We start from the raw sequence: 13,652 nt of genomic DNA on the forward strand, positions 1-13,652 counted from the left end.
GGTTGAAATTTGGCCATACAATCAATGACTGAAAAATACATATTTTCAACGTCTGTAAATTACGTATTTTCAACATCCGGGGAAACACGTATTTTCACCTTTCACTAAGCACCTTAAATGCACCTTATTTCAATGTCCTGAAAACACGTATTTTCGACTTCCGTAAAAGACGTATAGACATGTATTTTCGACATACAGAAAACATTTTCACCTTTCATTCAGCACACACAATGCACTTGACGTCAACGTTTGTCTACTGGGGGTTTCTGTCAGCCTACTCTATTTCTATGGCTCAAAATATGTAATGCATAACTGTCCTTTATCATTCCGAGAACCGGACATGATCCTGCTCAGATAGGCTATCACACCTCTCCATTGGTCGCCTAGTGATGTTCAAACGTTACTTTTGTATTATTATGTGTGACTGTGTGCAGTGACTACCGCAGTTTCAGCCTATGGTTCCGTTTCGCCAGCCGGTGCATGATGCACAGCTCGTGGCTATCACGCTAGTGAACACGAATCGGGATGGGGGGGTAAAAACACAGATGAGAAGCTTTCCCCGGGATTAAAACCCCGTCCTTTTGAAAGGTTCTATATCGTCGGTCGTCGTTAGTCGGCGTCGGTTTCCTTTCTGTACAGTGCTCTCTTACACGCGCGAAAAATCACACAAAATACACGTAAAATGGTGTGCTTGAAATGTTTTATTGGGTTTTAATTCAGGTCTATTTACACGTGGAAGTCAGATGGGAGACCTGAAAACAACAACGGACAAATTGTAAGTTTTGTGTTTCCCTTGCCATTGGACACTGATATACTTTCTGCATGTTTGCTATTGACATAGCCTAAGGTTTATACATTGTTTTATGTATATGTTTTTTTTTTAAATACAGTGTTGCAATATGTAGGAAATACAGTGTTGCAATACGTAGGCCTATATCTTTGGTGCTGAACCCAAATGTTTAAATATGATTGAGGTGGAATAGCCTTCTCTCCTTATTTAAAATAATGTTTTTTTTATTTTTATTTAACCTTTATTTAACTAGGCAAGTCAGTTACATTGTAATGTAGGCCAGCCTATTATAATGTATTGCACTATGAGAATAGCCTCTTGTTGAAAATATCCTATACTTTACAATTATACATTCGACTGTGATTCTTTAGTTGTTGATGCCTTGCTTAATTATTAGTGTCCATGATTCTGACTGTCCACGATTCGGACTGTTTACAATTTTAGCCATTTGTATTGAAAAATATGCAGTTAATGTAGCTTATAATTGTTTACATTTACATGTTTGTGTTTCCCTGACTAATTTCCTTAGTATATTAGGCCTAGAGGAAAAGAATATGGCAACATTGGGAATCTTCATGGTGCTCCTTCTTTCTCTGGTAGTTCATGGTGTAAACAGTCAGTAGTACAGTGTATGTTGTGTAACCAAACACAATATCCCGAGGTAGCTGTATGCTGTGTGCTCAAAAGTCTGAGGCGTGCATTGAGAATGTTCAAGGCTACTGTAGTTATGCGTTTATTACATGTACTTAGTAGTTCATTGAATGAAGCTCATATGACAAACTAGAACGCCTGAAGAGCCTGCAACTTTGGCCTTGACCATTCCTCTGACTGAAGTACAGTATACAGGTTTTATATACAGTACAGGTATACATGGTGTACCTTTGTCAAACTAGAGAGGGCCTTTAAGATGGGATAGAAACGTGTCATATAACAGTGTCACATATGGCCAGGTGTGCATTGGTAGATGTGGAATAATCTTAAAATATAGGGCATGTTTCCTACAATCACACAGCCAGACCTCTTTCTAAGAAAGCCTTAACACATACACTCCCCTATGTATTTATTTGGACAGTGAAGCTAAAACCTTTCATTTGGCTCTATACTCCAGCATTTTGGATGTTTCATATGAGGCGACAATACAGAAGATCACCTTTTATTTGAGGGTATTTTCACACATATCTGTTTTACCATTTACCATTTGAAGGTGTCATAAGTATTGGGACAAATTCACTTATAGTGTATTAAATTTAGTCACAAGGTTAGTCTTTTTTTATTTAACCTTTATTTTACTAGGCAAGTCAGTTAAGAACAAATTCTTATTTACCATGATGGCCTACCCTAGCCAAACCCGGATGACGCTGGGTCAATTGTGCGCCGCCCTATGGGACTCCCAATCACGGCCGGTTGTGATACAGGCTGGATGCAGAGCCTTAGATCGTTGCGCCACTCGCGATAGAACCTATTTGGTCCCGTGTTCCTGGCACGCAATGACCACATCAAGCTCGTGACTACAAACCTTTTAGGATGCATTTGCAATTTGTTTCAGTTGTGTTTCAGATTATTTTGTGCCCTATTGAAATGAATGGTAAATCATGTGTTGTCATTCTGGAGTCACTTTTAAACTAAATAAGAATACAATATGTTTCGGAACACTTCTACATTAATGTGGATGCTACTATTACTGCGGATAATCATGAATGAATCAAGAATAATGAAGGGAGACGTAAATGTCACATCCCCCTCCCCAAAATGCTAGCCTCCCGTGTTATTTGGGAATGGTGAGAGGTTAGCATGTTTTTGGGACATTTATGCCTCTGCAACTTTCTCACTCATAATTATTCACGATTCATTCATGATAATCCATAATCATGTTAGCGTCCACATTACTGTAGAAGTGTGCACTATTAGTGAATTTGTCCAAATACTTATGACACCTTCAAATGGAGGGCCTAGAAACATAAAGTGCATTTATTTATAAATGGTAAAACACATACGTACGAAAACACTACACCCTTTCAGAAAAGGTAACACTCTGTACTGTCGCCTCATATAAAACATTTGATCTCAAATCCAAAATGCTGGAGTACAGAGTTGTAGCTTCGCTGTCCAAAGAAATACATAGGGGAGTGTAACAGTAAACTTCTGGTCTGTGTACGAATGACTTGTTCTCCCCTGTTACCTCCTTCCAGCAAGGCCGTGGCGAGTTTGGGAAGGGGAGGGAAGCCGCATTGGGATTTCTGTCCAGAGAATATTGCTGGCCGCCAAGACATAATAATAGCAATATTAACAAACACACACACACATCGCAAAGGGAAACAATCTAATCTAAACTGTCAATTTTTACACATACATCTTACACATACACATACATTTTACACATGCACATACATACATACATGCACTCTTCTCAGGATCCTCATTTAGCTTTGGGAAAAGCTCTGGCAGATTCTTATTTTCAATCGATAGTTCCTGAGATTTGACATGACTTTTACTAGCAGTATGTCAGTGGCCTGAGAGCCTGCCACACCTAGATAATGTGTGTCAGCACAAAAGCTGACTAATATGTACTGCCAATTGTAACAGTGCAGAGCTGAGATTGCTTGGTGGCTTCCTATGACTGTAGGTCAGAAAGTTGATGGCTGTAGTATTCATTTGCCTTTTGCATAAAGAGTTGGACTCGTCATATAATTGCAAGTATTAGCCGGCATTGCAGTACGCTCTCATTAACGTTGAACTCACTCATCGACTGAGGCTGTACTCTCCCACGTGCTACCAAACACTTATCAGTCACTGAATGTCATTGAGTTGATGGCTGACTAATGTAAATAACTTGGTGTGTGAGATATTGAGATATGTATTTCTGCTTTGGTATTTAACTTTCATAGCCATGTCACATCATTTCCAGTAAGTCACATTCAAACTATTTGCATTGCTGTTGCTGCCCTGGCTCACCTAGGAAATGACAAGTGGGGTCGTTGACCCTGCTACAATTGACTATTGACTGTCATCCTTTAGTGGAGAACAGGGACAGACAGACAGACAGACAGGCAGACAGACAGACAGACAGACAGACAGACAGACAGACAGACAGACAGACAGACAGACAGACAGACAGACAGACAGACAGACAGAGAGAGAGCTGGTGAATGATGTGCGTTGCCAGACTAACCCGTAGACCAGACTCAGACTATTGACCATAGCTGACTGGTGGGGCATATCCTCTGTGTAGCCCACTCTCCTCTCCTAAAGTCATCTGTCTCTGTGTTGTGTAATGTCCAAGTCAAATACATGTGAAAAGTCAAAGCTCAGCACATATAGTATGACTAGTTACTTTACTGACAGTACTGGGTGCTTAGAAATGGCTGTTCGCGTTACGTTGGCATGGTTTTTACTGTGTGTGCTTTTCTTGCTGGGTTTCCATGTGATTTTCCGATGACTTTGAAAATGGCCTTTCAAAGTAGTGCATGTTTATCTGTGTGTCTGTGTTTCAGGCCTTTATGTGCATGACCTAATTCTGCAGCGAGCAAATAATCTGCAGTGAAGGCTTTCCTCTGTGTGTGTGTGTGTGTGTGTGTGTGTGTGTCTGTGTGTGTGTGTGTGTGTGTGTGTGTGTGTGCCTGCATACACTCTCCCTCCCTCCCTCTCTCCCTCCCGCCCTCAACGTTTCCTTGTATGAGCCGGCAGAGAGAGGGAGAGGGAGAGAGAGGGAGGGAGAGAGGGGGTAGTGAGAGCACACTAAGTTCATCTGAGGACAGGGAAATGCTTTTCTTTCCAGTGTGAATCATTTTGGAAAAATGAGTCTCTGGACTGAATTGCCCCAGCAATTTGGCATGTTTCTCCATTCTACTTTATTGTCTATTTTGGCTGAACTCACAGATCTTCGTTTTACTGCCAAGAAAACTTCAGGTCCTTTAAAGATACAGCAGGCAAACCACGTCCTTTAAGCAAATAAAATAAATCTCAGTAGAATGCTGCCATAGCTTCCTGTTTATCTCTGAATTCCAAGGGGAACTGAGCTGGTTCTCCGAGTCTGCATCCATCCAGCGCCCAGGGAGAATTAGTCAGTTGGCGTTTAAGAGGCAGTTTGAAGAACACCCCTTTTTTTAAAGGATTTAAATGTTGGTAAAATGGACATAACATGTTTAATACGTGGTGCGGGTTTTGGTTCAGATCTTTATTTTTGGTAAGTGAATTTCCACACTAAAGATGTTGCCTTTGATTTCAGAAAGAACCTTGAGTTTATCGGCTGCTCATGCACTTATCACTCAAGCAGTTTGGAAAACAAATGTCTGCAGTGCAGTGAAGAAGAAAAAGAAAATGTAAGAAGGGTATGGGAGGGAGGGAGGGAGGGAGGGAGGGAGGGAGGGAGGGAGGGAGGGAGGGAGGGGAGAGAAAGGGAGAGGGAGTCAGTCCCCTCTCCCACCACACAAATCATTTTGCTGTCTCCCCCCCTGAGAGAGGAGAAGAGACCAGGGAGAAGACTGAAGAAAGGAGAGAGAGAGAAAGGGGAGAGAGGGAGTGGCCTGTGTTGGGGTTTAGATGAGGCAGTGGTGGACCCAGTCAGCAACAGCTGGGTCTTTAGTGTCTCACTATGTCTCCCAGCCAGCCTCTAGCCCCAGCCTCCAGCTCCAGCCTCCAGCCCCAGCCTCCAGCCCCAGCCTCCAGCCCCAGCCTCCAGCCCCAGCCTTCCAGCCCAGTCTGAATTATGACACAACAGGGATGGCAAGTAGACTAATTACAATGACTGATTGCCTCTCTGCTGGCATTTCATAGACAGTGATTGTCATGTGAGTGAGCAGGTCTGGAGACCTGGAGGAGGAGGAGGGAGGCTTTTCATTAGCTTGCCTCACTTCCTTTGGACAGAAACAGATGCAAATTCAGATGTGTGTGTTTTTTTAAATTACATTTGGCGCCAGACAGAGCTGGTGTGAGGAGGATAGAAGCCAGAAATACAGGTGATTTTGTAAAAATAAATGGTAGATTTGCTGTTCAGTCTTACTGTGCTGTGTTAGAGCTAAAATATATTACATTTGTTCGTTTTCTTAAAGTAATATCACGTAGGGAACAGACTCTGGATTATGAATGAAATTGGGTGATCTAAAACAGCCGTGTCATTTATACTGTGTTATAAAGAAGTAATAAGGAAGTAAAACCAGCTGAGGTGAAAAGGTGCTGGCTTCTAAGCAGCAAGAGACAAAGTGATATCCATAGGAGGCCTGTTAGAGGTTATTGAAATAAGTGCAGAATTCTCCCTCTATTGACTTCTCGTAGTGGTCATTTATGAGATGTGTCTCTGTATATTACTGGGCATATTTATCTTCAAAAGGAGACAAGTAAAGGCCTTGAACTGTCCATTTGTATGTCAGTCAGTCAGTCAGTCAGTCAGTCAGAGAGCACAGTGAAGTGTGATGTGTGTGTTAAGTGGGAGCTGGTTTGGGTTGGTCGGGACGGCTTTGTCCACTGCTTTGGCTTTTGTTCCTTTTAATAATGAATTGCGGAGGCCTTGGCTTGAGCCGGCCTGTCTCATAGCAACTGAAGACAGAGTGGCGAGGCGAGGCGAGGGGAGAGAAGGGCAGAGACAATCACGGGCGTATGGGGCAGACAGACAGACCAGGGCTCAGTCCAGCACACTGAAGAATACTTAGCATGCAAAGAGGAGGAAAACCTATTTGCTTTGTATAATGTGATCTATTACTTCCAGATAACACTGTCATTTAAAAAAAAAAAACTGTAGCTGTGTCATTGTCTGGCATCACAGCTCTCATGTTGTCAACCAACGTTCCATTCCACTGTTCCACTTATTTCTTGTCATGATCTTCCCAAATGAACCAGGGACAAACACATGCTGGATATGTGCATGTTGTAAAACATGGAATATACACGTAGTAATACATAGAGTCTATGACCTCAAATGGGCATCTAACCTTATGAATCAGCTGTCGTTGATTAATGGAAGCCTGTTCCCCTGTATATTAATGTTTGTCCTCAGGTCAGCTGGCACCAGTCACCCGAGACGGGTGTGCGTGTGTGCACATGCTGTGTCTGTTTGTGTGTGTGCTTCTGCGCCCTCGTTCACACTGAGCTAGAGTTTTATTAACCGACGGCAGACCGCTCGAGGCTGGCAATGTTTGCCCTGTGACCCAGACACTACCTGTCTGCTGCCATGGTTACATGGACGGAGCAGATTTAGTGGCCTGACTCCAGGGATCACTTTCCCTGTGTTAACAATCAACCCTGCACCCTCACGGCCATAAAACAGCCACCCTGCTGCCCCACGGGCCAGGAGAGACCAGGACACATCAACCCTGGTGCCCTGACGGCTGTTAAAGATGTCCTAAGTGCCCTGTAAGATTAGCTGTACGGCCTAATTGCTGTGGTGTCAGTGAGCGTCTCTCCCTTTGTGATCGGGTTCACTTGGAGCTGTTAGCCTTGTTAAATGAAAGAGCGCGTGAGTATCTGATACCATTTGAAAGCGCTTCTTTGGTTTGCTATTGCATAATGAACTGGCCCGCAGTATGGAGCATTTTGCTTTGTTGTGAAGGGAAAATATCTTGTCTCTTTGCGCTGTTGTATTACGTCCAATGGATTGTTAGCGTTGACTGTTGTGTTCAAAGACCTTTGTGCTGTGGTTAGATACTGTATTTCACGATGTGTGTTTTTGTTTTTCAGTGTTACAGAGGGTGGCAAGAAGTCCAGATGAAATGGACTTGAATGCAGCAATACAGGTAAAAGATTAATAAGAAGAATGTTCACAGAGATTCTCAGTGCTGTCTCATAATGTGCCCTCATAAACATCAGATGGCTCTAGAACCAGTTTTCTCTCTCTCTGAACGAAATACTGAGCTGGCCAAACCAGCTCCCTCTGAATGAAGTACTGAACTTGCCTCCTATGCACATATCAAAACCAGCCATATCCAAACACATTAGCCTCTCTTTCTTTCTTTCTTTCTTTCTCTCTCTCTCTCTCTCTCTCCAGTGACTTGCACTGTTGCAGGTGTCCACCAGATGCTGCAAGCAGACAGAGCCTTTGCAGAAAAACCACATGATTTCACATGTGGAAAATCATCTGATTTCACGTGACATTTCCACATTTTTTGCACATGAGAAATCATGTGTTTTTGGAACACATGACGTGATGATATTTCACATGTGGATTTTCACAGGTAAATGCCCTGCAAACATATATGTATTATTATGATACACACACAGTGCTTTTAATATACAACGTTTTCAATTTACGTACATTGTATATGTTTATTTATACAGTCATTTTTATTCAACATGACCTTTCCTAAGATTTGAACTCACAACCTCTTGGTTCACAGCATTCTGATCTTGCTGCTATGCCACAATGTCTGTGTCAGTAACTGATTTCACCTTTATTTTTTTGCATTACAACCATGACCACTGATTTGACCTATGAACCTGAAAGAGATACTTTGGGATTTTGGCAATGAGTCAGATGAACTTGTGGATACCATTTTTATGTCTCTGCGTTCATTTTGAAGGACCTTGTTAACTAGCATGCTAGCAGATACCCATAGATTCGCAATCAGAACTACCTCTAACTTCCTTCATATTGGACATAGAGACATAAAAATGGTATACACGAGTTCATCTGACTCTGGGGAAGTAGATTGCCAAAATCCCAAAGTATCCCATTAAGTCAAATAAATGACCATACAAATGTTAACAGAAAAACAACAGGAAAGTTGGACAAACACATTTAACACCTTCTCCACTGCTGTCCCGTCAATGTGGATAGGGTGGGGGGTGGGGAGGGGTCCCTCTGCTGTTTCCTGAAGTCCACAATAATCTCCTTTGTTTTGTTGACTTTAAGTGAGAGGTTGTTTTCCTGACACCGCAATCCGAGTGCCTTCACCTCCTCCCTCTAGGCTGTCTCGTTGTTGTTGGTAATAAAGCCCACTACTGTTGTGTTGTCTGCAATTTTGATGATTGAGTTGGAGTCATGCATGACCACGCAGTTATGGGTGAACAGGGAGTACAGGAGGGGGCAGAGCACGCACCCTTGTGGGGCCCCAGTGTTGAGGATCAGCGAAGTGGAGGTGTTGTTTCCTACATTCACCGCCTGTAGGCGGCCCATCAGGAAGTCCAGGACCCAATGGCACAGGGTGGGGTTGAGATCCAGAGCCTCAAGCTTAATGATGAGCTTGGAGGGTACTATGGTGTTGAATGCTGAGCTATAGTCAATGAACAGCATTCTTACATAGGTATTCCTCTTGTCCAAATGGGATAAGGCAGTGTTCAGTGTGATGGCGGTTGCATCGTCTGTGGACCTATTGGAGCGATAAGCAAATTGAAGTGGGTCTAGGGCGGTGGTGGACTGCTCCAGTCCTCAGGGGACAGATTGGTGTCACACTTTTTCTCCATCCCTAGAAAACACAGCTGATTATTGAAATTGCATTCTAAACTGAAGATCATGATTAGGTGATTATTGGAGTCAGGTGTGTTAGCTGGGGCTGGGGAAAAACTGTGATACCAATCAGGCCCTCGAGGACTGGAATTGCCCAGCCCTACTCTAGGGTGACATGTAAGGTGGAGGTGATATGATCCTTGACTAGTCTCTCAAAGCACTTCATGATGACAGAAGTGAGAGCAACCGGGCGATTGTCAATTAGTTCAGTTACCTTTGCCTTCTTGGGTACAGGAACAATGGTGGTCATCTCAGTTTATCATATATGCATAGTCACTTTAACTATACATTAATGTGCATACTACCTGAATTAGCCCGACCAACTGGTGCCCCCACACATTGGCTTCCCGGACTATCTGCATTGTGTCCCACCACCCGCCAACCCCTCTTTTACGGTACTGGTAGTCTCTGTTTATCATATATACATAGTCACTTTAACTATACATTCATGTAAATACTGCCTCAATCAGCCCGACTAACTGGTGCCTGTATGTAGCCTCACTACTGTTATAGCCTCGCTACTGTATATAGCCTCGCTACTGTTATTTTTCAGTCATTGTACTGTTGTCTTTATTTCTTTACTTACCTATTGTTCACCTAATACCTTCTTTTTTTAAAATTCCACTGTTGGTTAGAGCCTGTAGGTAAGCATTTCACTGTAAGGTCTACACCTGTAGTATTCTGCGCACGTGACAAATAAACTTTGATTTGATTTGATTTAATTTGATCTTGAAGCATGTGTGGACAGCAGACTGGGATAGGGAGAGATGGTCTGCACATGCTCTGAGGACGTGGCTAGGGATGCCATCTGGGCCGGCAGCCTTGCGAGGGTTAACACGTTTAAATGTCTTATTCACGTCGGCCACAGAGAAGGAGAGCCCACAGTCCTTGGTAGCGGGCCGCTTCGGTGGCGCTGTATTATCCTCAAAGCGTGCAAAGAAGGTGTTTAGTTTGTCTGGAAGCAAGACGTCGGTGTCCGTGACGTGGCTGGTTTTCCTTTTGTAGTCCGTGATTGTCTGTAGACCCTGCCACCCTGAGCTGTAGAATTGCGACTCCACTCCACATTTTGCTTGTTTGATTGTCTTGCGGCGGGAATTACTACATTGTTTGTGTTCGGCCACATTCTCAGTCACCTTTTCATGGTTAAATGCGGTGGTTCGCGCTTTCAGTTTTGTACAAATGCTGCCATCTATCCACAGTTTCTGGTTAGGGTAGGTTTTAATAGTCACAGTAGGTACAACATCTCCAATACACTTCCTTATAAACTCAAGTCACCGAATCAGCGTATGCTTCGATATTATTCTCTGAGCCTACGCAGAACATTTCCCAGTCCGTGTGAACAATCTTGAAGCGTGGATTCTGATTGGTCAGACCAGCGTGGAATAGCCCTTAGCACTGGTACACCCTGTTTGAGTTTCTACCTATAGGAAGGGATTAGCAAATTGGAGCCGTGGTCAGATTTGCCGAAAGGATGCCTTGGGAGGGCCTTGTATGCATCGCGGAAGTATCATTGGTCCAGTGTTTAACCAGCGCGAGTGCTGCAGTCAATATGCTGATAAAATTTAGGTAGCCTTGTTCTCAAATTTGCTTTGTTAAAATCCCCAGCTACAACAAATGCAGCCTCAGGATATATGGTTTCCAGTTTGCATAAAGTCCAGTGAAGTACCTTGAGGGCCGTCGTGGTATCGGCTTGAGGGAGGATATACACGGCTGTGACAATAACCGAGGAGCATTCCCTTGGGAGATAATTCGGTCGGCATTTGATTGTTAGGAATTCTAGGTCAGGTGAACAAAAGGACTTGAGTTCCTGTATGTTGTTACAATTACACCATGAGACGTTAATAATGAAACATACACCCCCGCCCTTCTTCTTCCCGGAGAGATGTTTATTCCTGTCGGCGCGACGCACAAAGAATCCAGATGGCTGTACCGACTCCGAAAACCATGTTTCCATAAACAATGTATGTTACAATCCCTGATGTCTCTCTGGAAAGCAACCCTTGCCCTAATTTCATCTACCTTGTTATCTAGAGACTGGACGTTAGCGAGTAATGTACTCGGAAGTGGTGGGTGGTGTGCGAGCCACTGTGGTTGGTGGTGTGTTGTTTTGGGTCAACCTCTGGAATCAGTTCAAATGCCCTGGGTGATTCGGACAAAGGATCCGCTTCAGGAAAGTCGTATTCCTGGTCGTAGGGCTGGTAAATTGACATCGCTCTGCAAAGTTTTCCTAAGGACTAGAAGCGAGACAGCCCTCTCAGTCGAACAACAGTCCCAGAAAATAATCTTAAGAAAGTTTGTTCTGAAGTGTATGTCCTATATCTAGGAGATACAGTGCATTCGGAAAGTATTCAAACCCCTTGACCTTTTCCACATTTTGTTACATTAGAGCCTTATTCTAAAATGTTTTTTTCCCCTCATCAATATACACACAATACCCCATACTGACAAAGCAAAAACAGGTTTTAAAAATGTTAGCAAATCTATTAAAAAAAAACGTAAATATCACAATTAAATAAGTACTCAGACCCTTTCCTCTGTACTTTGTTGAAGCACCTTTGGCAGCGATTACAGACTCGAGTCTTCTTGGGTGTGACGCCACAAGCTTGGCACACCTGTATTTGGGGAGTTTCTCCCGTTCTTCTCTGCAGATCCCCTCAAGCTCTGTCAGGTTGGATGGGGAGCATGGGGAGCACAGCTATTTTCAGGTCTCTCCAGAGATGTTTGATCTGGTTCCAGTCCAGGCTCTGGCTGGGCCACTCAAGGACATTCAGAGACTTGTCCCAAAGCCACTCCTGCGTTGTCTTGGCTGTGTGCTTAGGGTTGTTGTCAGGTTGGAAGGTGAACCTTCGCCCAGTCTGAGGTCCTGAGCGCTCTGGAGCAGGTTTTCATCAAGGATCTCTTTGTACTTTTCTCCGTTCATCTTTCCCTCAATCCTGACTAGTCTCCCAGTCTCTGCCACTGAAAACATCCCCACAGCATGATGCTGCCACTACCATGCTTCCTCGTAGGGATGGTGCCAGGTTTCCTCTAGATGCGACACATTCAAGTCGAAGAGTTCAATCTTGGTTTCATCAGACCAGAGAATCTTGTTTCTCATGGTCTCAGAGTCCTTTAGGTGCCTTTTGGCAAACCAAGCGGGCTGTCATGTGCTTTTTACTGAGGAGTGACTTCCATCTGGCCACTCTACCATAAAGGCCTGAATGGTGGAGTGTTGCAGAGATGGTTGTGCTTCTGGAAGGTTCTCCCATCTCCACAGAGGAACTCTGGAGCTCTGTCAGAGTGACCATCGGGTTCTTGAGCAAAAGAACCAACATGTACAATACAGGTCAAAAGTTTGGACACACGTACTCATTCAAGTTGGACTATTTTCTACATTGTAGAATAATAGTAAAGACATCAAAACTATGAAATAACACATATGGAAAAATGTAGTAACCCAAAACATGTTAAACAAATCAAAATATATTTTCTTCAAAGTAGCCACCCTTTGCTTTGATGACAGCTTTGCATACTCTTGGCATTCTCTCAACCAGCTTCATGACAATTATCTACTTGATTCTGGGCATCTTTTAGCAAAATGCAGAAATGCATTATTGCCTATACGTCTGTGGCCATATCTTTTTCACACTCACATATCTGGTGGTGTAGCTGCACTGTACAGTACCTAGACATTTGAGTTTGCTAGCGACCAAGAGGTTATGAGTTCGAGAACCATTGGCCTGGCCCATCCAATCAGAATCAGATTTTCCCCACAAAAGGGCTTTATTACAGACATAAATACTCCTCAGCACCCTCCAGCATGGTATTTGCACACTCCCTCAAAACGTGAGACATCTTTGGCATTGTGTTGTGTGACAAAACTGCAAATTCTAGAGTGGCCTTTTATTGTCCCCAGCACACCTGTGTAATGATCATGCCCTTTAATCAGCTTCTTGATATGCCACACTGATCAGGTGGATGAATTATCTTGGCAAAGAGATAAGCTCACTAACAGGGATGTAAACGAATTTGTGCACAAAATTTGAGATAAATACATTTTTTTGTGCTAATGGATGATATCTGAGATCTTTTATTTCTGCTCATGAAATATTGAACATGGGACCAACACTTTACATGTTGTGTTTATATTTTTGTTCATTATATTTATTTAATCTTTACGGCAAAGTCCAGAAATGTGTTCTTGACCATCTCCATTATGTCAAGTGCAGAGGTTATGAGTTCAAATCCCAAGGGAGGTTCAGTCCCAACAAATTATTGTCTGTCCCTTAACAACTGAATCTAGCTATAAAAATACAGTAACTACTTGTAGATGTACAGTTTTGTCACCGCAACTAGACAAAAACATCCAGGGGACCATGACTGTTTTAATTGAATTAAGGTCAATTATGCTTTTCAAAGTAAAATATTGTGAATTACATTCCACACCTG

At 43.1% G+C, this 13,652-nt stretch overlaps 1 long non-coding RNA gene across 16 annotated transcripts in view; it reads left to right on the top strand.

The window, feature by feature from the left end:
* Positions 1-220: 220 nt before the first annotated feature.
* The window catches only part of LOC110493430 (uncharacterized), a 56,765-nt gene continuing 43,333 nt past the window's right edge, over positions 221-13,652 (top strand). For 2 of the 16 annotated variants that reach the window (XR_016487625.1, XR_016487621.1), the window contains exons 1-5: positions 322-775; positions 5,016-5,109; positions 5,247-5,512; positions 7,460-7,515; positions 7,767-7,953. This is a non-coding gene — a long non-coding RNA (uncharacterized LOC110493430). Of the gene's footprint in view, positions 776-4,768; positions 4,974-5,015; positions 5,110-5,246; positions 5,746-6,844; positions 7,239-7,459; positions 7,516-7,766; positions 7,954-13,652 lie in introns of those variants that run through there. The other 14 variants (XR_016487610.1, XR_016487618.1, XR_016487614.1 and 11 more) reach the window with 10 other exon arrangements.

Source organism: Oncorhynchus mykiss, chromosome 2 (assembly GCF_057628025.1).
Source record: "Oncorhynchus mykiss isolate SJ-2025 chromosome 2, ASM5762802v1, whole genome shotgun sequence".
Classification (NCBI taxonomy): domain Eukaryota; kingdom Metazoa; phylum Chordata; class Actinopteri; order Salmoniformes; family Salmonidae; genus Oncorhynchus; species Oncorhynchus mykiss.